The sequence below is a fragment of the Spermophilus citellus genome (genome assembly GCF_964194105.1).
Source record: "Spermophilus citellus genome assembly, chromosome: 18".
Classification (NCBI taxonomy): domain Eukaryota; kingdom Metazoa; phylum Chordata; class Mammalia; order Rodentia; family Sciuridae; genus Spermophilus; species Spermophilus citellus.
This window is the reverse complement of record NC_138200.1, coordinates 13,641,654-13,669,239: the sequence shown is the minus strand read 5'-3', so window position 1 is coordinate 13,669,239 and position 27,586 is coordinate 13,641,654. Positions and strand designations below refer to the sequence as shown.

At 39.2% G+C, this 27,586-nt stretch overlaps 1 long non-coding RNA gene across 1 annotated transcript; it reads right to left on the bottom strand.

Moving 5' to 3' along the window:
- Window positions 1-3,734: 3,734 nt before the first annotated feature.
- Window positions 3,735-6,570, bottom strand: LOC308638435. The gene is made up of 3 exons (XR_014019835.1): window positions 6,379-6,570; window positions 6,201-6,259; window positions 3,735-3,942 (listed from the first exon to the last, which is right to left on the bottom strand). It is a non-coding gene; the product is annotated as an uncharacterized lncRNA (long non-coding RNA).
- Window positions 6,571-27,586: the final 21,016 nt, after the last annotated feature.

Below are 27,586 nucleotides of genomic sequence, written 5' to 3'. Positions count from 1 at the left end.
GAGCAAGGACTTGCCTTTGATCAGGGATATCATAATAGACATGCTTGCAAAACCAGAAGGGAGTTTTTTTTATTTTTAATTTGTTTTAATTAGTTATACAAGACAGTAGAATGCACTTTGATATAACATACATAAATGGGGTATAATTTCTCATTTTTATGATGTATAATAAACACTAAATGCCCTTCTGCACATTATGTAGATAGGGCCCCCTGGGAAGCAGAGGTTTAGTTCCAGGCAGGAGTGCATCGTTTCCTGGGGCTGGGGTTGAAAGCATGTGAAGGAAAAAGAGGAAGGAAGGAGAAGCATTCAAGAAAAGTCTCCAGACCAACGTGCAGTTGTGACAACTGTGGACAGTATGAAGAGAAGGCAGAGCTGGGCAGGGAGGGACCCAGACCACCATGCTGAGCATGCAGATTCCCCAGTCATCTCAGAAGTACCTCTCAAGTGAAGACTGCTGTTAGGAGTGTCTAGGATTGGGCAGAACAGGCTGTGACTGACACCTTGGCTTATGCTCAGTTCTGTCCAAGCTGCTTTAGAAGAACCCAAACCTGCTCCAAGCTCAGTGGGTCCTGAAGATGCTGCAGCTGGGGGCTCACATGCTCCTTGCTGCTGAATGGCAAGTTCTTCTTCCTGCGTCGCTGCTGCTGTTTCTTCTCCTCCTCTTCCTTTTTTTTTTTGGTGCTGAGGATTGAACCCAAGGGTACTCTACCACTGAGTTACATTCCAAGCCCCCCCCTCATTTAAAAATATTCTTTCATTCAAATATTTTTTATCTTTTGTGGTGCAGGAGATGAACTCAGCGGCCCTGTACATGCTAGACAAGTCTTCTACCACTGAGCGACTCCCCCAGACCCCCCAGACCTTTTAATTTTTTTATTTTGAGCCATGCTTAGGGCTTCACTAAGTTGCTAAGACTTTTCCTCAAACTTGTGATATTCCTGCCTCAGCCTCTGGAGTCGCTGGGATCACAGGTGAGCACCAACATGCCTGGCAAATGGCAAGTTCTTGAATGAAACTCCAAATGGTGCATCTCCACATCTGTGGCAGACACAGATGTACAAAAGCTGTCATGAAACACTAGACCCAGTCCCTGACCACAAGGATGTCACAGTTCAGGACATTAGTTTCTTGTATGAGGGACATTCGGTAAGAAGTACATCCTTTAATCTAACAAATAGAAAAAGCCAATTTACATAACAGAAATAATACAGAGGCAGAAAGAAACCCCACAGATGATTTTGATGATTGTACAAATCGATCATTGAACATCGTTTTTCTTCAGCAGGATGCTGATGGAAATTCTTTGAAAACATGATCAGTGACTCCATTTTTCTTGCAAGGTATTAAATAATTAATTGGTATTATTCTTTAACAAAGAGAAAAAGTCAGACTCCTTGAAAGACATTAACAATAATGCTTTAACAAAATCTCTCATTTTCTGTAAATACCAGACTGAGACAAAACCAGATATCACTCCCACAGGTTTCTTCTTTCTCTCCATTGGATTTTCCCCATGGGTGAGCATCTGAGGTGATGTAGGTCCCTCCCATTGCAGGTGAGAAGACCACCTGCCTGCTTTCCAGGAGCAACCTGCCAAGAGTTCTCTTTAACCACTGAAGTAATGGTTTTAATGACACCAGTCATAACCTCTTCTTCCCAGTCTTGGTGGGAAGAGTGTGAAACACAGATAGTACTTCTTTCCCTGGCTCTGAGTGTCCATTCTGATGATGCCTAGTTCCATGGGGCAAATGACTGCTGGTGGTGTATTTAGTAGGACTTGGGAACTTTTAAATTCTATTTAGTTTTAATCTATTTAAATTGAAGCACTGATACTTGATTCATTTATTAAGACAAATATTTGGGACAATTAAATATTTGATAGGAGAGTTTAATTTTCCAGTGGTAAATTGTATTACATCTAAATGCAGATCAAGAATCTCAAGAAAGAGTAGAGTATATAGGTCAACATATCCCGTATATGTAAAATACTCACCAGATTTAGAAGACATACTGAGAAAAGGGGTTGTAAAATCTCAATAATAAGAAAACAATGAAAAAGCAATGAGTATTTTAAATACAATTGATCAATAAATATATGAAAAAATGTTCAACATCTGTAGCAACTAGAGAAATGCAAATCAAAACTACTCTAAGATACCATCTCACTCCAGTCAGAATGGCAATCATAATAATACAGGCAACAATCAATGTTGGTGAGTATGTGGTGAAAAAGGTACACTCATACATTGCTGGATTGCAAATGGTGCAACTACTGTGGAAAGCAGTATGGAGATTCCTCAGAAACCTTGGAAAGGAACCACCATTTGATGCAGCTATCCCACTCCTCATTTATAACCAAAGGACTTAAAGTCAGCATACTAAAGTGATGCAGCCACATCAATGTTCATAGCAGCTGAATTCACACTAGCTAAACTATGGAACCAACCTAGGTGCCCTTCAGTAGATGAATGGATAAAGAAAATGTGGTGTATACATCCAACGGACTATTACTGAGCTTTAAAGAAGAATAAAATTGTGGCATTTGCTGGTAAATGGATGGGGTTAGAGAATATCATGCTAAGCAAAATAAGCCAATCCCAAAGAACCAAAGTCTGAATGTTTTCTCTGATATACTGATGCTGATCCACAATAAGTGGGTGGGGTGCTAGGGAAGAATAGAGTTACTTTAGATTAGGTAGAGGGAAGTGAAGGGAGGGGTGGGGCTTGGGGATAGGAAGGATAGAGGAAACAGATATTACCTTATGTACATATAAGACTACATGTAAAATGTGGTTCTACAACATGTTCAATCAGAAGAATAAGAAATTAAATCCCATTTATGTATATCAAAGTGCATAAATGCATTCTATTGTCATGTATAAGTAATTAAAATAAAAAATTATAAAGTAACAACAACAACAACAACAACAACAACAAAAGCCAATGTAGCTTTTTAAATTGGTAAATAAGGCTGGTCCAAATGCAGTGGTGTTTATGACTAATTAAATTGGCAAATAATTTTTACACCAAAGACTCTTCATCAAAGAATATATATAATCAGCAAATAAGTATAGGAAAAGTTGCCAAAGATCATTATACATAATGAAAATATGAATTTAAACCATAAAGAAACATCTGTACATATTATAGAAACACTAAAATAAAACAAAAGTAGCAACTGCTGGCTAGGATACAGAGTAATGTAAAATTCGGTATCTCTTCTGCAAAATAGTGTGGCAGTTTCTTATAGACACAAACTTACCAAATAACTCAGCAATCCAATCCTAGGTATTTGAAAAAAAAACGAAATAAAAAGAAAAAAGAAAACTTTTAAAACAAAATTCTACGCCAGAATGTTTATAGTAACTTTGCTGTATTTTTCTAAATTGAAAAATAACAAAATTCAAATACCATTTGCAACATTTTGTTCTATAAAATATACCCTGTGAATTCGCTAATTAACATATGAATAACTTTCTATACTGATTTGTTTTTTGGTGGAAACTGTTAAAATGTAATACTACTCTTAGGAATTTCCAGTATATGTAATACATCGTTATAACTCTAGTCTTCATATATTGTACAATAGATTCCATTGTTACTGAAAGCTTGGGCCTTGCCCCTGATGCAAATTCAATGATGAGGACACTGTTTGAGAAAAAGTATAAAGAAGGCTTATTGCTTTGCTGGCAGAGGAGAAGCACAGGGGACTCCTGTCCCTGAGGCTGTGATTTTGCCCATCAGGGTGAACAGAGGGTTTTTAAAGAGGAGATTCATTCCATATGTTCCCTGTGGGTAGTTGTGATTGGCTTGTTAATTTGGGAGACAGCCATTTCTTGGATCTTCTGGTGCTATCCCTGAGTTCTGAATTACTCAGTTCCTATGGTAGGTGTGTGCTCAAAGACAGAGAACTCAGCCCAGGAGGGGAACAAGGTAATCCTATTGGGAGAAGACAAAAAGAAACACATCCATTTAAAAATAAGCCTCAGTGGCAGAGCAGCAGGGCTCTATTCAAAGCATGAGGTGGTGCACTGTTACACCACGGACACGGATTTCCAGTCTAATGGAAATTTCATCTATGGAGTCTTTACTCACAGTGACAAAACCTGCAGCCAGCCCCAAAGCACTTCAACAAGTAAATGGAACCGCAGCCCATCAGCCTAGTAAAATAATACTGGGCAACCACAAAATAAGGACAATGGGGCTGGGGTTGGGGCTCAGTGGCAGAGCGATTGCCTAGTACATGTGAAGCACTGGGTTTGAGCCTCAGCACCACATAAATAAATAATTAAAGGTATTGTGTCTATCTACAACTAAAAAAAAACCCAAGACTATATGTCACCGTGTGCACAATGAAAGAAAAATAAATTAGACTTCATCAAAACAAATTTTTTTAAAGTAGCTTTATTTTTTACTTTTATACTTTTTAGTCATACATGACAGCAGAATGTATTTTGACATATAATACATACATGGAATGTACATACATCAATCATATTGTCTATTCTATTCTGCTGCCCTTCCTATCTTAAAATTTTTATGCACCCCAGGACTTACTCTTCAAGAATATATGAAGAATTCTTTCAGTTGACAACCAAAAGATAGTCAAACCAAATAAAAAGTGGGCCAAGGATTTGAATAGGCATTTTGTTTTTTCAAAGAGAATACATAGTGGCCAAGATGACATGGAAAGATATTCAACATCACTATCAAAGAAATGTGAATAAACCTCATGTGACACACATGCCACTTTGTGCCTGTTGAGATCAATGTAAATGGAAAGAGCTTCTGGCTTGGACTTTGAAATGTAGAGAGCTTGAGAGCCATTTGGCTCATCTTCACAGCCAGAAAAAAAATTCTCAGGTCCATCAGAAAATTATCACAGAGAAAGCAGGTCCTCTGAATGCTGGAGAGAGAGAAGAAGAGGGAATCACAGCTTACCTAAAACAGAAGCCCCTGGAGCCCAAAGTGGAAGGAACACTGACATTGTCATAGATGAAGCCCTGGGCCTGAGAGTGGCCTAGTTGTAGGTTAAGAAGTCCTGCGGAGTTCTCAAGTCTGAAGAGGGACTGTTGTGAGGTCAATGTCCAGGATCCCAGTTGTCAGAAACACGCTTACCTGTCCAAGCCCCCAAAATGGACTAGGAAACGAGGAACAGTAAAAAGCGAGGCTTTACTTTGAAATGACTGTCTGGAAACATCGGGTGCTGGTGGTCAGGGAAACCCAGTTGGGTAAACCAGAGTTTTATCCCTCAGAGGTCAAGATCCTTCTCCCAGTTCCTCTTTGGCTGAGTACTATGGGGTACATAATCTTCCAAACATTGCCTAGGTTTTACCATCTCCTAATGGGTTATTTAAAGCAATGTACCTTTAGTTGTACCCACCTCCCTTTGTTCTATTGAGGCAGAAAAGTCTCTTGGACTGAGTGCCTTTGGGCTTGTGCACAGTTTGTCTCTGTGGGTCAGGTGGCCCCTTCCTTCTCACTTCCTGTCAAGCATCTGTGACTTTTTATACTCCATTATTAACTACTTCAATCTTTTCACTTTGGTCTCCCAGCCAGCTGCCTTTCTTTCATCCCAAGTCAGTTTACATTTAAAGCTAAATACTGTATTCTGAAAATGGACCACTGGACTTTCCATTTCCCACACCATCAGATCCCATGTTGAAGACAGAAGAGAAACCCTCTTGTGTGTCTGGAAAAAGGGGAAAGTAACCCTTATGAAATGAATTCAAGAGTATTTCTGTGCTCTGCCTGATTTCAAGGGCAAGGACTTAAGTAGGGCCTAAGTAATATGGAGGCAGGGAAACGTCTAACTCCAACCCCTCTAGCTTTCCTGTCTTACAGAAGGAAATCCTGACAGCGTTTGTGAAGTTCACACAACAAAGGCACAGGCCCTGGGAAAGCCCAGCTTTACTCAAAGGACTATGAAGGTCTGCTCTGCCTTTGTGCTTTATCTTTACGTCAACAGGGATCCTGTGTAAGTACACAAGATTGTGGTGAAAGAACTCAGATACTGATGCCATAATCTCATTATGCCCAGAGGCTAAGTGAGAAGGAGTTTCCAGGGAAACCTAATGATGAAGGCAAAAGGACACTAGAGGAAATAGAAACATTGACATCTATGGCTACAGCAAGCAGGAAGTATAGAAGAACCCATAGCCACCGGAAGTAAATCCTCATACCCAAGGCCTACTTACCACAGTGTATTGCCCAATCCACCAAAGTCCAGCTTCCATCAAAAACATGACCCCAAGTCCTTCCAAAAGGCAAGAAGGAATAGTGTGAAGATACAAAGGAACACAGCTGTTATGGGGAGCCATGGCAGAAAACACTTTTTTGAGTTCAAATTTAAAATCTAAAGAGAGATTTACTTACTTGGCCAGGGACTGTTACCCACTCACAGAGACTCAAGCTCTGTGGGAGAATAGCTGCTTCCTGGTCTGTTCCTTGAGAATATATGGACAAAAAACACAACTCAGTGGCTTGCTTAGTATCAAGTAAGTAAGTAAGCCAATCACAGAAATTAAAACATGAATTAGCAGGACCTGTGGGCTCTAAGTAGGACTGGAATTTTCCAGTCAGCAAGCAAGTAAGCATCAGAAGCTAAAAAAAGCAATTAGCTTTTTTTTTTTAAAAAAATTATTTATTTATTTTAGTCATACATGACAGGAGAATACATTTTGATATGTAATACATACATACATGGAATGTACCTAGATCAATCATATTGTCTATTCTATTCTGCTGCCCTTCCTATCCTCCCGACTCCTCCCCTCCTCTGCCATCCTTTCTCTCTATCCAATCTAAAGTGACACACTTTTTTAAAAATTTTTCTCATTACAACATCCTATATGTATTCTGTATAACAATGAGGTTCTCCTTCCATCCTCTGTGCAACTCTCCTTCTCCCTCTTTTTCCCTCCCACCTCTCTACTCTATTTAGTGGTACTCTTCTTCTCATGCTCTTCCTCCCTACCCTATTTTGAGTCACCCCCCTTATATCAGAGAAGACATTCGGCATTTGTTTTTTAGGGATTGGCTAACTTCACTTAGCATAATCTGCTCTAATGCAATCCATTTGCCTGCAAATGCCATGATTTTATTATTTTTTTAGTGCTGAGTAATATTCCATTGTGTATAAATGCCACATTTTTTTAATCCATTCATCTATTGAAGGGCATCTAGGTTGGTTCCACATTCTAGCTATTGTGAATTGTGCTGCTATAAACATTGATGTGGCTGTGTCCCTATAGTATGCTCTTCTTAGGTCTTTTGGGTATAGTCCGAGAAGGGGAATAGCTGTGTCAAATGGTGGTTCCATTCCCAGCTTTCCAAGGAATCTCCATACTGCTTTCCAAATTGGCTGCACCAATTTGCAGTCCCACCAGCAGCGTATGAGTGTACCTTTTTTCCCCCGAATCCTCGCCAGCACTTATTGTTGTTGGCTTCATAATGGCTGCAATTCTTATTGGAGTGAGATGGTATCTTAGAGTAGTTTTAATTTGCATTTCTCTGATTGCTAGAGATGGTGAGCATTTTTTCATGTATTTGTTGATTGATTGTGTATCCTCTTCTGAGAAGTTTCTGTTCAAGTCCTTGGCCCATTTGTTGATTGGGTTATTTGCTTTTTTGTTGTTTAACATTTTGAGTTCTTTCTACACTCTAGAGATTAGAGCTCTATCTGATGTTTGAGGGGTAAAAATTTGTTCCCAGGATGTAAGCTCCCTATTCACCTCAAATATTATTTCTCTTGCTGAGACAAAACTTGTTAGCTTTAATTCGTCCCATTTGTTGATTCTTGGTTTTAACTCTTGTGCTATAGGTGTCTTATTAAGAAATTTGGGGCCTGCCCCCACGTGATGAAGATTAGGACCAACTTTATCTTCTATTAGATGCAGAGTCTCTGGTCTGATTCCTAGTTCCTTGATCCATTTTGAGTTGACATTTGTGCATGGTGAGAGAAAGGGATTCAATTTCATTTTCTTGCATATGGATTTCCAGTTCTCCCAGCACCATTTGTTGAAGATGCTATCCTTTCTCCATTGCATGGTTTTAGCAACTTTGTCTAATATAAGGTAGTTGTAATTTTGTGGATTTGTCTCTGTGTCCTCTATTTTGTACCATTGGTCTACCAGCCTGTTTTGGTGCCAGTACCATGCTGTTTTTGTTACTATTGCTCTATCGTACAGTTTAAAATCTGGAATCGCGATACCACCGATTTCACTCTTCCTGCTTAGAATTACTTTAGCTATTCTGGGTCTCTTGTTTTTCCAGATGAATTTCATGATTGCCTTTTCTATTTCTGCAAGGATTTTCATTGGGATTTTGATGGGAATTGCATTGAATCTGTAAAGTGCTTTTGGTAGTATGGCCATCTTAATATTATCAATTCTACCAATCCATGAGCAAGGTAAATCCTTCCATCTTCTAAGGTCTTCTTCTATTTCTTTCTTCAGGGTTCTATAATTTTCATTGTATAGCTCTTTCACCTCTTTTGTTAAGTTGATTCCCAGGTATTTTATTCTTTTGTGAATGGAGTAGTTGTCCTCATTTCCATTTCAGAGAATTTGTCACTGATATACAGGAATGCCTTTGATTTATTGGTATTGATTTTATATCCTGCCACTTTGCTGAATTCATTTACTAGTTCTAGAAGTTTCTTGGTTGAATTTTTTGGGTCTGCTAGGTATAGGATCATGACATTGGCAAATAGTGCTAATTTAAGTTCTTCTTTTCCTATATTTATGCCTTTAATTTCTTTCATCTGTCTAATTGCTCTGGCTAGTGTTTCAAGAACTATGTTGAATAGAAGTGGTGAGAGAGGGCATCCCTGTCTTGTTCCAGATTTTAAAGGGAATGCCTTCAATTTTTCTCCATTTAGAATGATGCTGGCCTGAAGCTTAGCATATATAGTTTTTACCATTTTGAGGTAATTTCCTGTTATCCCTAATTTTTCTAGAGTTTTGAACATAAACGGATGCTGTATTTTGTCAAATGCTTTTTCAGCATCTATCGAGATGATCATATGGTTCTTATCTTTAAGTCTATTGATGTGGTGAATAACATTTATTGATTTCCATATATTGAACCAGCCTTGCATCCCAGGGATGAATCCCACTTGGTCATGGTGCATGATCTTTTTGATATATTTTTGTATCCGATTTGCCAGAATTTTATTGAGGGTTTTTGCATCTAAATTCATTAGGGATATTGGTCTGTAGTTTTCTTTCTTTGAGGTGTCTTTATCTGGTTTGGGAATCAGGGTGATATTGGCCTCATAGAATGAATTTGGAAGAGCTCCCTCTTTTTCTATCTCCTGAAATAGATTGTAGAGTATAGGTATTAGTTCTTCTTTAAAGTTCTTGTAAAACTCTGCTGTATATCCATCCAGTCCTGGGCTTTTCTAGGTTGGTAGTCTTTTGATGGCTTCTTCTATTTCCTCACTTGATATTGGTCTGTTTAGGTTGTTTATATCATCCTGACTCAATCTGGGTAGCTCAGATGCCTTAAGGAATTTGTCAATGCCTTCACTGTCCTCTATTTTATTAGAGTATAGGGTTTCAAAATAATTTCTAATTATTTTCTGCATTTCTGAGTTGTCTGTTGTGATGTTGCCTTTTTCATCCCATAAGCTAGTAATTCGGGTTTTCTCTCTTCTTCTCTTTGTTAGCATGGCTAGTGGTCTATCAATCTTATTTGTTTTTTCAAAGAACCAACTTTTAGTTTTGTCAATTTTTTCGATTGTTTCTTTTGTTTCTATTTCATTGATTTCAGCTCTGATTTTAATTATTTCTTGTCTTCTACTGAATTTGCTGTTGATTTGTTCTTCTTTTTCTAAGGCTTCGAGGTGTAGTGTGAGGTCATATATTTGTTGGCTTTTCCTTCTTTTAAGGAATGAACTCCATAAAATGAATTTTCTTCTTAGTACTGCTTTCATAGTGTCCCAGAGATTTCGATATGTTGTGTCTGAGTTTTCATTTACCTCTAAGAATTTTTTAATTTCCTCTTTGATGTCTTCTGTAACCCTTTGTTCATTCAGTAGCATATTGTTTATTCTCCATGTGATGTAGGATTTTTTCTTTTTTTTTAAGTGTTGGTTGTTCAAAACATTACATAGTTCTTAATATATCATATTTCACAGTTTGATTCAAGTGGGTTATGAACTCCCATTTTTACCCCGTATACAGATTGCTGTATCACATCAGTTACACTTCCATTGATTTACATATTGCCATTCTAGTGTCTGATGTATTCTACTGTCTATCCTATTCTCTACTATCCCCCTCCACTCCCCTCCCTTCCCCTCCCCTTTTCTCTCTCTACCCCCTCTACTGTAAATCATTTCTTCCACTTGTATTATTCTTCTCTTACCCCTCCTTTCCTCTTATATGTAATTTTGTATAACCCTGAGGATCACCTTCCATTTCCATGCGATTTCCCTTCTCACTCCCTTTCCCTCCCACCTCTCATCCCTGTTTAATGTTAATCTTCTTCTCAAGCTCTTCATCCCTACCCTGTCCTTGGTTACTCCCCTTATATCAAAGAAGTCATTTGGCATTTGTTTTTTAAAGATTGGCTAGCTTCACTTAGCATAATCTGCTCTAATGCCATCCATTTCCCTCCAAATTCTATGATTTTGTAATTTTTTAATGCAGGGTAATACTCCATTGTGTATAAATGCCACATTTTTTCAATCCATTTATCTATTGAAGGGCATCTAGGTTGGTTCCACAATCTTGCTATCGTGAATTGTGCTGCTATGAACATCAATGTAGCAGTGTCCCTGTAGCATGCTCTTATTAGGTCTTTAGGGAATAGACCGAGAAGGGGAATAGCTGGTCAAATGGTGGTTCCATTCCCAGCTTTCCAAGAAATCTCCATACTGCTTTCCAAATTGGCTGCACCAATTTGCAGTCCCACCAATAATGAACAAGTGTACCCTTTTCCCCGCATCCTCTCCAGCACTTGTTGTTGTTGGACTTCATAATGGCTGCCAATCTTACTGGAGTGAGATGGTATCTTAGGGTGGTTTTGATTTGCATTCCTCTGACTGCTAGCGATGGTGAGCATTTTTTTCATGTACTTATTGGTTGATTGTATGTCCTCCTCTGAGAAGTGTCTGTTCAGGTCCTTGGCCCATTTGTTGATTGGGTTATTTGTTATCTTATTGTCTAATTTTTTGAGTTCTTTGTATACTCTGGATATTAGGGCTCTATCTGAAGTGTGTGGAGTAAAGATTTGTTCCCAGGATGTAGGCTCCCTGTTTACCTCTCTTATTGTTTCTTTTCTGAGAAAAAACTTTTTAGTTTGAGTAAGTCCCATTTGTTGATTCTAGTTGTTAACTCTTGCACTATGGGTGTCCTATTGAGGAATTTGGAGCCCGACCCCACAGTATGTAGATCATAGCCAACTTTTTCTTCTATCAGACGCCATGTCTCTGATTTAATATCAAGCTCCTTGATCCATTTTGAGTTAACTTTTGTGCATGGCGAGAGAAAGGGATTCAGTTTCATTTTGATGCAAATGGATTTCCAGTTTTCCCAGCACCATTTGTTGAAGATGCTATTCTTCCTCCATTGCATGCTTTTAGCCCCTTTATCAAATATAAGATAGTTGTAGTTTTGCGGATTGGTTACTGTGTCTTCTATTCTGTACCATTGGTCCACTCGCCTGTTTTGGTACCAGTACCATGCTGTTTTTGTTACTATTGCTCTGTAGTATAGTTTGAAGTCTGGTATCGCTATACCACCTGATTCACACTTCCTGCTTAGCATTGTTTTTGCTATTCTTGGTCTTTTATTATTCCATATGAATTTCCTGATTGTTTTATCTATTTCTACAAGAAATGCTGTTGGGATTTTGATTGGGATAGCATTGAACTTATAGAGAACTTTTGGTAATATTGCCATTTTGATGATGTTAGTTCTGCCTATCCATTAACAGGGTATATTTTTCCATCTCTGAGGTCTTCTTCTATGTCTCCTTTTAGGGTTCTGTAGTTTTCATTGTATAGGTCTTTCACCTCTTTTGTTAGGTTGATTCCCAAGTATTTTATTTTTTGGGGGGATATTGTGAATGGAGTAGTTGTCCTCATTTCCGTTTCAGAGGATTTGTCGCTGATATACAGGAATGCATTTGATTTATGCGTGTTGATTTTATATCCCGCCACTTTGCTGAATTCATTTATTAACTCTAATAGTTTCTTTGTAGACCCTTTTGGGTCTGTTAGGTATAGAATCATATCGTCTGCAAATAGTGATCATTTAAGTTCTTCTTTTCCTATTTTTATGCCTTTAATTTCTTTCGTCTGTCTAATTGCTCTGGCCAGTGTTTCGAGGACTATGTTGAACAGAAGTGGTGAGAGAGGGCATACCTGTCTTGTACCAGATCTTAGAGGGAATGCCTTCAGTTTTTCTCCATTCAGAATGATGCTGGCCTGTGGCTTACCATAGATTGCTTTAACAATGTTGAGGTATGATCCTGTTATCCCTAATTTTTCTAGAGTTTTGAACATAAAGGGATGCTGTACTTTGTCGAATGCCTTTTCTGCATCTATCGAGATGATCATATGGTTCTTATTTTTAAGTCTATTGATGTGGTGAATAACATTTATTGATTTCCGTATATTGAACCAGCCTTGCATCCCAGGGATGAATCCTACTTGATCATGGTGTATAATTTTTTTGATACGATTTTGAATCCGATTCGCCAGGATTTTATTGAGGATTTTTGCATCTAGGTTCATTAGAGATATTGGTCTGTAGTTTTCTTTCTTTGAAGTGTCTTTGTCTGGTTTAGGCATCAGGGTGATGTTGGCCTCGTAGAATGTATTTGGAAGTTCTCCCTCTTTTTCTATTTCCTGAAATAGGTTGAAAAGTATTGGTGTTAGTTCCTCTTTAAAGGTTTTGTAAAACTCTGCTGTATACCCGTCCAGTCCTGGGCTTTTCTTCGTTGGTAGTCTTTTGATGGTTTCTTCTATTTCCTCTATTGTTATTGGTCTGTTTAGGTTGTCTATATCTTCCTGACTCAATCTGGGCAGATCATATGACTTAAGAAATTTATCGATGCCTTCACTATCTTCTATTTTATTGGAGTATAAGGATTCAAAGTAGTTTCTGATTATCTTCTGTATTTCTGAAGTGTCTGTTGTGATATTGCCTTTTTCATCCCGTATGCTAGTAATTTGGGTTCTCTCTCTTCTTCTCTTCGTTAGCATGGCTAAGGGTCTGTCGATTTTATTTATTTTTTCAAAGAACCAACTTTTGGTTTTGTCAATTTTTTCAATTTTTTCTTTTGTTTCGATTTCATTAATTTCAGCTCTGATTTTAATTATTTCTTGCCTTCTACTTCTTTTGCTGTTATTTTGCTCTTCTTTTTCTAGGATTTTGAGATGATATATGAGATCGTTTATTTGTTGGTTTTTTCTTTTTTTAAGGAATGCGCTCCAAGCAATGAATTTTCCTCTTAAAACTGCTTTCAATGTGTCCCATAGATTCCGATATGTTGTGTCAGTGTTTTCATTTATCTCTAAGAATTTTTTAATTTCCTCCTTGATGTCTTCTATGACCCATTGATCATTCAGTAACCTATTGTTCATTCTCCACGTGATGCATGATTTTTCCTTCCTTCTTTTATCGTTGATTTTCAGTTTCATTCCATTATGATCAGATAAGATGCATGGTATTATTTCTACTCCTTTATATTGTCTAAGAGTTGTCCTGTGACATAATATATGATCTATTTTTGTGAAGGATCCATGTGCTGCTGAGAAAAAAGTGTAACTACTTGATGTTGGGTGGTATATTCTATATATGTCAATTAAGTCTAGGTTGTTAATTGTGTTGTTGAGTTCTATACTTTCCTTATTTAAGTTTTGTTTGGAAGATCTGTCCAGTGGTGAGAGAGGTGTGTTGAAGTCTCCCATGATTATTGTATGGTGGTCTATTAGACTCTTGTACTTGAGAAGAGTTTGCTTGATGAACGTAGCTGCACCATTGTTTGGGGCATATATATTTATGATTGTTATGTCTTGTTGGTGTATGGTTCCCTTGAGCAGTATGCAGTGTCCCTCTTTATCCTTTTTGATTAACTTTGGCTTGAAATCTCTTTTGTTTGATATGAGTATGGACACTCCTGCTTGTTTCCGCAGTCCATATGAGTGGAATGATTTTTCCCAGCCTTTCACCTTCAGTCTATGTATATCTTTTCCTATCAAATGCGTCTCCTGTAGGCAGCATATTGTTGGGTCTTGTTTTGTGATCCATTCGACTAGCCTGTGTCTCTTAATTGGTGAGTTTAAGCCATTAACATTTAGGGTTATTATTGAGATTTGGTTTGTTCCTCCAGTCATATTTGTTTATTTATGTTACTAAACCTGATTAGTTTTCCTCTTTGATTACTTTCCCCCCTTTACTGTCCTACGTCCCACTGATGGTTTTCAATGTTATTTTCAGTTTCCTCTTCCTGTAATGTTTTGCCAAGGATTTTTTGAAGAGATGGTTTTCTAGCTGCGAATTCTTTTAACTTTTGTTTATCGTGGAAGGTTTTAATTTTATCTTCCATCCTGAAGCTTAATTTCGCCGGATACACGATTCTTGGTTGGAAACCATTTTCTCTCAGTGTTTGAAATATGTTATTCCAGGATCTTCTAGCTTTCAGAGTCTGTGTTGAGAGATCAGCTGTTATCCTGATTGGTTTACCCCTAAATGTAATCTGCTTCCTTCCTCTTGTAGCTTTTAAAATTCTCTCCTTATTCTGTATGTTGGACATCTTCATTATAATGTGTCTAGGTGTGGATCTCTTATGATTTTGCACATTCGGCGTCCTGTAGGCTTCTAGGATTTGGGATTCTGTCTCATTCTTCAAGTCTGGTTAGTTTTCTCATATTATTTCATTGAATAGATTGTTTATTCCTTTGGTTTGGAGCTCTGTGCCTTCCTGTATCCCAATGACTCTTAAGTTTGGTCTTTTAATGTTATCCCATATTTCTTGGGTGTTCTGCTCATGGTTTCTTAGCAGACTTGCTGAGCTGTCTATGTTCTTTTCAAGTTGAAATACTTTGTCTTCATTGTCTGATGTTCTATCTTCTAAGTGATGTACTCTGCTGAGAGTATTCTCAATTGAGTTTTTAAGTTGTTTATTGCTTCCTGCATTTCTAGGATTTCTATTTGTTTGTTTTTTATTACCTCTATCTCCCTGTGAAATTGATCTTTTACTTCCTGGATTTGTTTATGTAGTTCCTTATCAAAGTGATCTTTCATTGTCTGATTTTGCTGTTTCATGTCTTCCTTGAGATTCCAGATCATCTAAAGCATGTATATCCTGAACTCTTTATCTGACATTCCATCTGTTGCAGCTATTACCTCTTCTAAAGTTGAGTTGACCTGCATTGCTTGTGGTCCTTTCTTTCCTTGTCTTTTCATACTGCTCGCGTTTCTTTCTGCTTGGTGAAACTGTTGTGTTTTTGAAATTTCCCCCCTATTTATTTATATTGCTCTTGTATAGTTGGGAAGTCTCCCTTGCAGGGTGGGTAGTGGGTGTGCTCCTCTTCTAATTAGGGTGATGTGTCTACCATGCTGGTCGGTCGCAGGTCTGCCCACCCTGCGGGTGCGAGTGGCGGCTCTACTCTGCCCCCACTCCAATTGTGGTGACGTAACTACCACGCCCTCGGGTCGTTGGTCCTGATCCGGATGTGGGCGGCGGCTCTGCTTGGCTCCTACTCCAATTGTTGTGACGTGTCTATCACGCTGGCAGACCTCTAGGCCTGTTCTGCCGGTGGGTCGCAGGTCTGCCTACCTTGCAGGCTCGGGCGGCAGTTCTGCTCAGCCCCCACTCCCAATGGGGGTACCTGACTGCCTCTCCAACAGGTCGTTGGACCTTTTCCATACACGGGAGGCGGCTCTGCTCCACCCCCACTCCAACCAGTGTGACGTGACTGCCTCGGCAGGCTACCGGGCCTGTCCTGCCAGTGGGTTGCAGGTCTGCCTACCTTGCAGGCTCAGACGGCGGCTCTGCACAGCCCCTACTCCAAATGGGGTTACTTGGCTACCGCACCCTCGGGTCGCTGGTCCTGTTCTAGGCGTGGGCGGCTACTCTCTTCGGCCCCAGCTGCAGTTGGGCTGTCGTGATACCACACTAGCGGGTCACTTGGCCTGCTCTGGGCGCAGGCGGCAGCTCCACTCTGCCCCCCTGGCCCCCAAAGCACCCAGCAGGACCCGGACTGAGAAGGAGTCACCGCAGGTTCCCCAGCCCTGGGCCAAAGCAGCTTTGGGAGCCAGAACCCGGCCTCTCTGATCCTGGTGCACGCTCCGCTAGGATCAGGCTCCAAGGAGCGACCCCCACGGGTTCCCCAGCCCCAGGCCAAAGCAGCTCCGGGAGCCAGAGCCCGGCCGCTCCAAGCTCTCCGAGCTCGGTGCACGCTCCGCTGGGAGCAGGCTCAAAGATGCAGTCCCCGTGGGCTCCCCAGCCCCGGGCCAAAACTGTTCTGGGAGTCAGAACCCAGCCGCCCTGAGCTCAGCGCACGCTCCACTTGGAGCTGGCCTCAACACGCAGTCTCTGCAGGTTCCACAGCCCTGGGCCAAAGCAGCCCCGGGAACCAGAATCCGGCCACTCAGAGCCCGGCGCATGCCTTGCCAGGAGTGAGCCCCAAGGAGTATTCTCCACAGGTTCTCCAGCCCCGAGCCTGAGTGATCTGTCTGCGAGACGCAGGCAAATACCAGCCTGAAATCACCTGTTCCGTAGCTGAATGAGCTGAGATCAGTAGAAAACAGGGATGATTACATCAGCTCTCCAAGATGGCGGCTGCTGTCCTCCTCCGTGGTCTGACCGGTGTCGAGAACCGAACTGGACCGCTTCTCTCCTCTGTCTCAAAGCCGGAACTCAGCACTAAGCACAGCCATTGCACCACTGGCAGGAGCCCCCAGAATCCGCATCGCTGCACCCCCGCTCCGGCACCTCGCCACTTCCCAGCGTGCACCGCAGACTCCAGCTGCAGGGCGGTCCGCCGATCAGGCAATGTGACCCTCTGTGCGGAGAAATCGCCCGCGACCGAGCCCCCACAGCCGAACCTCGTGCAATGGAAATCTGTCCACTAGATTCTGGAGCACCTCAATTTCACTGGAGATTCCCAACAAGGTAGCCTTCAGCTGTTTCACCTCGTCTTTCTCCCGACAGTGACGCGGCGCACTGGGGTGATGCACTCCCTTCGCCGCTATCTTCCTCCACTTTTCTTTCTTATTTTATTATTGATTTCCATTTTCATTCCATATGATCATATAAAATGCATGGTAGTATCTCTACTCCTTTGTAAGTGCTAAGATTTGCCCTATGACATAATATATGGTCTATTTTTGAGAAGAATCCATGTGATGCTGAGAAGAAAGTGTAACTGCTTTATGTTGGGTGGTATATTCTGTATATATCAATTAAGTCTAAGTTATTAATTATATTATTGAGCTCTATGGTTTCTTTATTCAACTTTTTTTTGGAAGATCTGTCCAGTGGTGAGAGAGGTGTGTTAAAATCTCCCATGATTATTGTATTGTGGTCAATTTGACTCTTGAACTTGAGAAGAGTTTGTTTGATGAACGTAGCTGCACCATTGTTTGGGGCATATATATTAATGATCGTTAAGTCTTGTTGGTGTATGGTTCCCTTGAGCAGTATATAGTGTCCGTGTTTATCTCTTTTGATTAACTTTGGCTTGAAGTCTATTTTATTTGATACAAGTATGGACACCCCTGCTTGCTTCCAGGGTCCATATGAGTGGTATGATTTTTCCCAACCTTTCACCTTCAGTCTGTGTATGTCTTTTCCTATCTGACGAGTCTCCTGTAGGCAGCATATTGTTGGAACTTTTTTTAATCCATTCTACTAGCCTATGTCTTTTGATTGGTGCATTTAAGCCATTAACATTTAGGGTTACTATTGAGATATGGTTTGTACTTTCAGCCATATTTGGTTATGTATGTTACTTAACATGAGTTGTTTTTCCTCTATGATTAGTTTTTCCTTTACTGTACTACCTCCCTCTGTTGGTTTTCATTGTTATTTTTCATTTCCTCTTATTGTAATGTTTTGCCAAGGATGTTTTGAAGAGCTGGTTTTCTAGCTGCAAATTCTTTTAACTTTTGTTTATCATGGGAGATTTTTATTTCATCTTCAATCCTGAAGCTTAATTTTGCTGGATACATGATTCTTGGTTGGAACCCTTTTTCTTTCAGCGTTTGAAATATGTTGTTCCAGGATCTTCTAGCTTTCAGAGTCTGTGTTGAAAGATCAGCAGTTATCCTGGTTTACCCCTAAATGAAATCTGCTTCCTCTCTCTTGTGGCTTTTAAGATTCTCTCCTTATTCTGTATGTTGGGCATTTTCATTATTATGTGTCTTGGTGTGGATCTCTTATAATTTTGTACATTCGGTGTTCTGTATGCTTCTAGTATTTGGATTTTTCATTCTTTAAGTCTGGGAAGTTTTCTAGTATTATTTCATTTAATAGATTGCTCATTCCCTTGGTTTGGACCTCTATATCCTCTTGTATCCCAATAACTATTAAGTTTGGTTTCTTTATGTTGTCCCATAATTCTTGGATGTTCTGCTCATGATTTCTCAACATTCTTGCTGAGCTGTCTATGTTCTTTTCAAGTTGAAAAACTTTGTCTTCTTTGTCTGAAATTCTATCTTCTAAGTGTTCTACTCTGCTGGTAATACTCTCATTTGAATTTTTAATTTCGTTTATTGTTTCCTGTATTTCTAGGATTTCTGTTTGTTTTGTTTTTATATCCTCTATCTCCCTATAGAGTTGATCTTTTCCTTCTTGGATTTGTTTATGTAATTCATTGTCAAAGTGATCTTTCATTGTCTAAATTTTCTGTATAATGTCTTCCTTGAGACTCCAGATCATCTGAAGCATGTATATCCTGATCTCTTTATCTGACATTCCATCAGCTGCAGATATTACCTCATCTAATGTTGAATTGGCCTGTATTGTTTGTGGTCCTTTTTTCCTTGTCTTTTCATACTGCTCATGTTTCTTTCTAGCTTTGTGAAACTGTTGTGTTAATGGTTTTCCCCTTATATATTTATATCATTCTTGTATAGCTCCAACATCCCTCTTTTGTAGAGAAAGACAATGTTAACAGTTCCCAATATACAGTACATCATCTAAGCACAAGTTTTCATTATTAATACATTTATAGTTAGATTATAAGTCTACAGATATTGGTTTTAATTATTATTTAAGAATATAGTCATCAGTTTCATAAAAGGCATACCATATCTGGTGGCATATATAAAACTTAATTTCAGACGAAGGATATTATACTTAGAGGGAAAGGAGTGAGGGTATGAGGTTAAACTAACTTAGCAACTTTGGAGAACTCTAACCAATAGACTGGTAATTTATGGAAGAATGTATAGACTCAACCTCCTATCTGTATTTAGATAGTTACCCTATGTATAGATAGCAAAAGTTAGGAGGTTGAAAGTGGGATAGAGGGAATAAGAATGAAGAAAAGAAAAAAATAACAAGGAAGAAAAGAGAAATAAGAGAGAAGAAAAAAGAAAGTAAGATAGAAATAAAGAAAAAAATGGGGGAACGTGGGGTATATGCAATTCCTCTATATTATATTATTTTGGTGATTCGGTTGTTCATGCACAGTTCTTGGTTTCACATATATTGAGGTTGTGAAAGAGAGAGAAGAAAAGAGAGAAAGAGAAAAAAAAGTCTCTCAGAACACGGTTTTCCTTGCTTCCAGAAGGTGGCGTTGTCTATTCCTAGCTTGAGCCTCTGTGTTCAAGGTGGTGGATATAGCCAGTGTTAAAGGACATGAGCTTCCACCTGTATCTTCCCTACTCTAATCTCTGAGGTGGGAAACCAGGTGCCTGTACAGTTGTTGTTTTGCGTTGATAGCTACAACCCCCAAGCTTGTGGGAAATTTTTTGAGTTATCACAGCTAAGGGTGGGAGAGTTTGAAACCAGGTACCTGGAGAAGCCACAGAACTGTGCTGGTAGCCACACCCCCTTTGATGGGTTTTAAAGGTTGATGGGCTTCCTCGGGACTAGCACGCGGGGTGGGGCCGGGCTTCCTCCTCCAGTCTGGCTTGGTGCCGGGCTTCCTCCTCCCAATTAGCTTTTTAATTCAATTGACCACATTCCTGGGTTCAAGCAGGTGCTAGACAACCATATCCTGAGGGGTTGGCATGGGCAAGACCCACAAGTGCCCTCAAACCCAGGATGTAGCTCACCAAGAGCAATGCTGCATCTGAGTGGGGTACAATTTATGGGGTACCAAGTACAGAAAAATAAGTTTTTATAAGAAGACAGCTTTCCTTTCTGTTTCCCAGAAATGGGTGACGCAGTTCTCTCTTCACAAGGACAGTAACAGAAAAAACCAAGATGGAGTCTACAACAGCTAAGATGGAGTCTCATATCTTTTTGCTCCTATGACCATAGTGACTCCATTCCTGCTATCCCAGTAAGGCAGGAATTGTTACAAGTAATTAATCAGTTTCTACCACAGCAATTGTTTTACACACTCAGTAATAGTAACTTATTTGATGCCTACTTGAAACTACAGTCACCTTATAGTCTACAGACACACTCTTATCTATCATTTTACTAATATCTGTAACCCTTATGTCCTTTATCCTATGCAAGGCTACAAGATCAAGGTGATATATTTCTTCATGGCTACATTGATCTTACCTTATCTATATTAACCTACTAGCTTATATTTATCTATAACTATACTGACTTATCACCGTTCACTGTTCTATATCTTTTTCCTATAGCTTAAATCCTATGTCTTACAGTTACATGATTTTACTACTTTTACTTAGGCTTAATTCTGATGAACTTATCTATATATCTATGGTATACTTCTGTCTTACTGTTGCTTATCTATGTTATCTTACCTTATTCCTACAGTCTATAACCTATGCCTATGACTTATTGATTATCTAGGTTATCTTGCCTTATACCTATAATCTATAACCTATATCTATGACTTATTGATTATATTGATCAGTTCACACCACCAGCCTCAGGTATGGCAGAGAATTGGGATTTAACAGGTGAGGAATTATGACTAATTATATAAAAAAGGAGCCACCAACCCACAATTATGTATTCAGCAAACTATCCTTGAAAGGCAAAGAAACAAAGCTTTCTCCAACAATGAAAACCGAGAGACCTTGTCACTGGTGGATTTGATTTATGAAAATATTTAAAGGTTTCCAATGAGAAGGAAGGTGATATGGGTCAGAAACTTGTATATACAGAAGAAAGAAGATTAGAAATAACAGAGCTAAAATAAAGCCTTTTATTTTTCTAATTCTTAGTTGATCTAGTAATGTTCATTAAAATGTTATAAGAATGATGAATTCTTATATCAGAGCATATGGATAAGTGAAATGAATGATAGCATGCCTCAAGGGAAGAGAGAAAGGAACTTGGATTACTCTGTTCTAAATTGCCAGCACCTCCCATGTAACAGTATGGTGTAACTAGATGTGGATTAAGGGTTGCTGAAAACCACATCTGCAAACTTAGTGTAAACACACACACACACACACACACACACACACACACAAATCTTAAAAAAATATAATTGATGTGCTAAGATACAAAATAAAGTGCAATCAGATAAAAACAAGTAATACCAGAGAAGGCAGAAAAATGGGGAACATTTTAAAAGATCCAATTGATAGAAAACAGGTACAAATAGGATAGGCATTAACCTGAATGTGCCAACACTACATTAAATACAAATGGTATAAATATGCCAAATAAAACTCAGAGACTGATAGAGTGGATACAAAAGTAAGACTCTCCTACATGGTGACTACTAGAAACCCACTATAAGTATAAAAATACAAAAATTATAGGTAAAGAGTTAGAGAAAGATATACAAAACTAACAAAAATACCAACAGAACCAATATGGCTATATTAATTCCAGAGACAGGAGACTTCAGAGCAAACCAAATTATCAGGCATAGATAAAGGCATTACATCACAGTTGTGATGGAACCCAGGTTTATTTACTTGCCACTCAAAAAGGGCAATGACTTAAGGACAATTGATGGGGCAAGGGAAAAGATTTATTTGGAAAATTACCAAAGCGAAGAAGATGGGAGGCTGTCACCAACTAAGATCATCTCTGGGTGCAAAGGGCTGAGATATTGAGCAGGGACAATGAGAAAGAAGGCTACTCTCTGAGTAAGATCTTGTTCATCCAAGGCCTATGCTGTCTTTTCTCTGTGGCAATATCCTTGAGATAACAATCTTCTTTCCTCTCCTGAGTCAGTCTCTATAATTCAAAAATGTTTTTATTAGTACCTTAAACATACATGATAGTAGGGTTCATTTAGACATATGTATGCATTCATGTAATATAATTGCTCCATTTCAATACCCGGTTTAGATAAATACATTTCTTTCCTGAAAGTTAAACATTATTCCAATTTTAATTAAAGAACCAGATTACCACACAGCAAAGGAAACAGGTCAGTATGGGAAGTAAAGGGACATATCATAGCATCATAAACAAGAGGCAGAAAGATAAGAGCATTCTTGAATCAGGGACTACTGTAATCCTTGGCTCTGATCTTTAGGGAAACAGAAACAAATATGGTGATAGCATTGAACAAGGGTGAGGAACTTTTCTTTATAAGATTAGAAGAATAAATATTTTAAGTTTTGAGGGTCAAAATCCTCAACGTCACCTACTCCTTTAGGTTGCTGTCATATCAAACTGATCACAAACTTCTACAAAAAACGAACGAATATGGCTGAGTTCACAAATAATTAAAATTTTCAGTTTATATAATTTTTATAATTATATAACCAAATACTCTAGTACTTTTGGCTTTTCAAAACCATTTTTCAATGGAAAAAGCTTGCCTACTTTCAACCTACATGAACGCAACCAACAGGTAGATTGGTTGGATAGACGGTAGTTTGCGCATCATGGTATGAAATTCAGCACAATGGCTTTTTATAGGGTGGAAAGCATGAGAAACCTGGACTCAGCACCATGCATGGGCAATTGGACATCACTGCAGCACTTACCAGTGGTTGGTCCTGGGGAGTCACATCAGATCTCCATCTGTGAGATGGACCTTCATCTCTTTAAACCATGGGAAGGATGCTTCACAAAGAGTATTATGTAAGTGTGAACTTTTAGTTTTTTCTCCCATCAGTGTCTGGAACTTGATGCATTTAAAAAACTTTTGGGGAATTAAAATGAACAGAAGTTGGAAGTTCATGGATCCTTTAGAACCATTCCCTGTTGGACTCAGTGGAATCTGAGGCATCAGAGGAATTGTGCCAGTATTGAGCTCCTCTAAAGGCAGGTCCTAGCTGAGCACCAACAGTAGGAGCCCACTGGGTCTTGCTACTGACCCTATAAAGTGGATACAGTCATGATCCTTGGGTTGCTGATGAAGCAGCTGAGGTTCAGTGGGGCAGGCAGGACAGATGCTTCCAGGCCTCAGCACCTTGCAGGTGTGACCACAGGAAAGCACATCGCCCAGGGGAGTCTCTGGCCAGCATGGAACTCTTCCTCTACTTCAGTTCATCCTGCAGAACTTCTCCTTATGCCTGCTGGTGCTGCCCTAAGACACTGATATCACTCCCAGATAATTGAGTATAAGTAACATCTTGAGAACCTGTGAGTTGCACTTTATGGCCTACTGAGTACTCCCTTTGGAAAGCAAATAACCTTCAGGTAATAGAGGTCTAATGTGTTTCCAGGTGCACCTACCCTCCTCATTGTCCCAAATTCACACAAATACACTAAGACAAGTCAGTATTGCCACTTAGATGGGACCACTGGTCTTTTGGGAATTGGTGTGGGCCTTCAAGAGGTGGGTCTTACTGGAAATACACAGCCACCCACCTTCAACAGGCAACAGAAAAGCATTGACCCTCCTGAGATTCAATGTAAGATTCAGGTTTTCCATTCATCTGATCAACTCTGTTTGTTTCTGTCTGTACCAAATTCTTAAAAAAAAACTATATATATATATATATATATTTTTAGGTGGACATGATATCTTTATTTTATTTTTTATGTGGTGCTGTGGATTGAACCCAGTGCCTCACGCATGGCAGGTGAGCACGCTACCTCTTGAGCCACATCCCCAGCCCCTGTCTGTACCAAATTCTTGTTGCATAGTCTATGTCTTTAAGTTTGCCCCTCCATGTGGGCCACAATGTAGTCTGCATTCGTTCTCCCTATAATCTCCCTCCCCTAAAAACCAAAATCCAAAAACCAAAACCAAAACCAAATAAAACAGAAAACCAAAAGCATCCAGGAACTCAAGGCTGTCACATATAGTAGGTTTATTATGTGTTGAATTGGATATCATTGTGGAATACCAAAACCATTCCAATGGCTTTTTAGGCTTGTATTACTCATTCGTGTTTTCTCTTAGATGAATAGTGGATATTTACGACTGGTTTTGCCTCCCTGTAGAGTGCCCCAGCTTTAACCACTTTCATCTTTACACCTTCAGAGGCTGTCTTCAGTACTGTCTGGGGCTTCCTGGGAAGAAAACGGTCTCTGATTCTAGCTGAGGTGGATCCTGATGGTGCTACAGGTGGAGGCTGTCTGCTCACTGCATTTGAATGAAGATCTGAGTAGCACATTTCCACGCCTTCCACGGACACAAACACCCACATCTTTAAAGCCATGATATTCCTTCCTCAAACAGCATTTCAGAGCTACCAATGCACTTGGCAAGTTGCTATGGTTTGGATATGATTTGAATCATATTCTCCCAAAGGTATGTGTGATTACATATTTGGGACCTAATGGGGGTAGATTTGGAAGGTGGTGTGGACCTTTAAGAGGCAGGGCCTAGCGGGAAGTCCTTAGGTCATTGCTGGGAGGTGGTGGTGGGGATAAGGTCGTTTTTTGGTGACTCCATGGTAGTTTTTGCAAAAGGTGGAGACTTTATAAAAGGGTTACCACAAAAGGAATAAGCCTGGCCCCATCCAACTCTGCTCTTGGTTCAAGATGTGGCCACTCTCCTGCACGAGTGCCTGCCATCTGCCATGGAACTCCTTCAGAGCTTTGGACTGATGCCATGTAGACTTTGAACCTCCAAAACTGTGACTCAAATAAACCTCTTTTCTTTATGAAGTTAGCTGCTGCGGGGAATGGGTTGGAATGTCAAACTGACCAATACATAAAGTCGGTGCCAGGAATGAGATTTTGACTACACTCGAAGAGGCTCAAGTATCTTTGGGATTGGGTCACTGGCAGAATTTGGAGAAACAGGCTAGGGAAAGCCTCGAATGCCATAAACAGAGCATTACAGGCAATTCTGGTGAGGGTGCGGCCTTTTCTTTGTTCCAGGACTTTTTTTTAAAGGTTCAGTTTTCTCACTTGTCAATGGTCTGCTCAGGTTGTCTATTTCTTCATGGCTCAGTACTGTGGATTTGTGTCGAGGAATTTATTCATTTCTCTTACATTTTCCCATTTGTTGGCAAATGGTCACTGATAGGAATTGCCTATTATCCTTTGTATTTCAGTGAAATCAGTTATATTGTCTGCTTTTCCAGTTGTGATCTTATTGACTTGACTCTTCTTTTTTCCTTGTCTCAGAAAGAACGTGTTGACGTTGGTTTTCTTCTTTAAAAAAATCAGTGCTAAGTTTTATTGATTTTTCTACTGTTTTTCTAATCTCTATTTCATTTAAAAAGTGTTTTTATGAGTGCATTGTAGTTATGCGTAACAGTGAGGTTCATTTTGACATAAATTACACATGCATGGGGTATAATTTGCTCCACTTCAGTTCCCAGCACTTTTTTGCCTTCCTCCGCCCTCCCCCAATTTTCCTTCCTCTAATCTACTGGTCTTACTTTGATTTTAATAGATTTTTAAATTAGTGCTTGATAGATATACATAAAGGTGAATTTAATGTGGCATATTTATGTACATACATAGTATAATTTGGTTAATTTCATTCCATTGTTCTTCTCTTTTCCCATCCCTCCTCTCCCCCCATCAATCCTTTTCTTTTCTCTGCTTTACTGATCCCCCTTCTATTTTGGTGGGGGGGATTTAACTCAGGGGCAATTAACCACTGAGCCACTCCCCAGCCCTATTTAGTATTTTATTTAGAGACAGCATCTGGTTAAGTTGCTTAGCACCTTGCTTTTGGTGAGACTGGCTTTGAACTGGAGATCCTCCTGCCTCAGCCTCCTGAGCCATTGTGATTATGGGCAGGTGCCACTGTATTTTTTCTCACTTCTATTTTTTATGGGATTTTCCCCAACTCTTTTTCTCTTCTTATTTTGGTCTATGATATTTGTTATTTTCTTCCTTCTGTTAACTTTGGGCTTCAGTGTGTTCTCATTTTTTTTTCTAGTTCTTGGAGGGAACTTATTTGATAAATTTTTCCTTTTTCAATAGAGGAATATTCCAGTATAAATTTCTCTCTTAGGATTTCTTCTGCTGGAACTCATAAATTTTGATATGATGTGTTTCCATTTCCAATTGTCTTAAGGTATTATTATTTCCTTTTTATTTCTTCAGTCACCCTAGGGGTTGTTAAGAAATGTGTTTGATTTCCTCTATTTTCAAGTGCTCCAAGAGTTGTTCTGTTATTTATTCTTGTTTCATGCCATTGTGACCTAAAAAGATACATATTTTTAATTATCTTAAATAAGATTTATTTTGTGACATTCTGGACAATGTTCCGGGGACATTTGAGAAGAATGTGTATTCTGTTGTTGGGTGGAGTGTTTTTGTGTTTGTTGGAGCTGTTGGGTCTAAAGTATAACTCAATTCCAGCACTGTTTTATTGATTTTCAGGCTCTATGTTGAAAATAGGGTATTGAGTTCCCCTGATATTACACTATTGCAGATTATATCTTCCTTATAATAATTTATTAATTGCTTTATATATTTAGGTGCTCCAATGTTGAGTGCATGTATTTAAACTGTTAAATCTTCTCCTTGAATTAATCCCTTCATCATTAATGTAATGACCTTCTCTATCTCTCCATATATACATATTTTTTACTTTGAATCTATTTTATCTAAGTATAGCAATTTCTGTTTTCTTTCAGATCCCATGTCCATTGGAACATCTTGTTTGCCAAATTTTCAATCTGTGTTGTCCTTACTAGTAATGTGTCTGGTAAGTGGCATATGGTTGTCTCTTGGTTTCTAAGCCATTCTATCTTTTTATTGAAAAAGTTAACCCATTCACACCTAACATAATTATCAATAGGAAAGAACTTCCCACTGTTCTTTTATATTTTCTTTTCTGATTATTTTGTAGGTCCTTCTTTTCTTTCTTCCTAACTTGCTATTTCCCTTTGTGGTTTGATGACTTTCTCTGATGATGGTGCTTTTTAATGATTTCTTTCTATATTTGATGCAAGGTTTTTGCTTTGTGGTTACCATGAGTCTTACATAACTGTCTACTTTCAGCTGATAGCAACTTAACTTTAATTGAATACAAAAACTCTACATTTGCCCTTCCTCCCCTCTCATCTTTTTTGATTTTGATGTGAAAATTTACATTCCTAATAATTTTATTCCCTAACAGTTTATTGCAGCTACAATT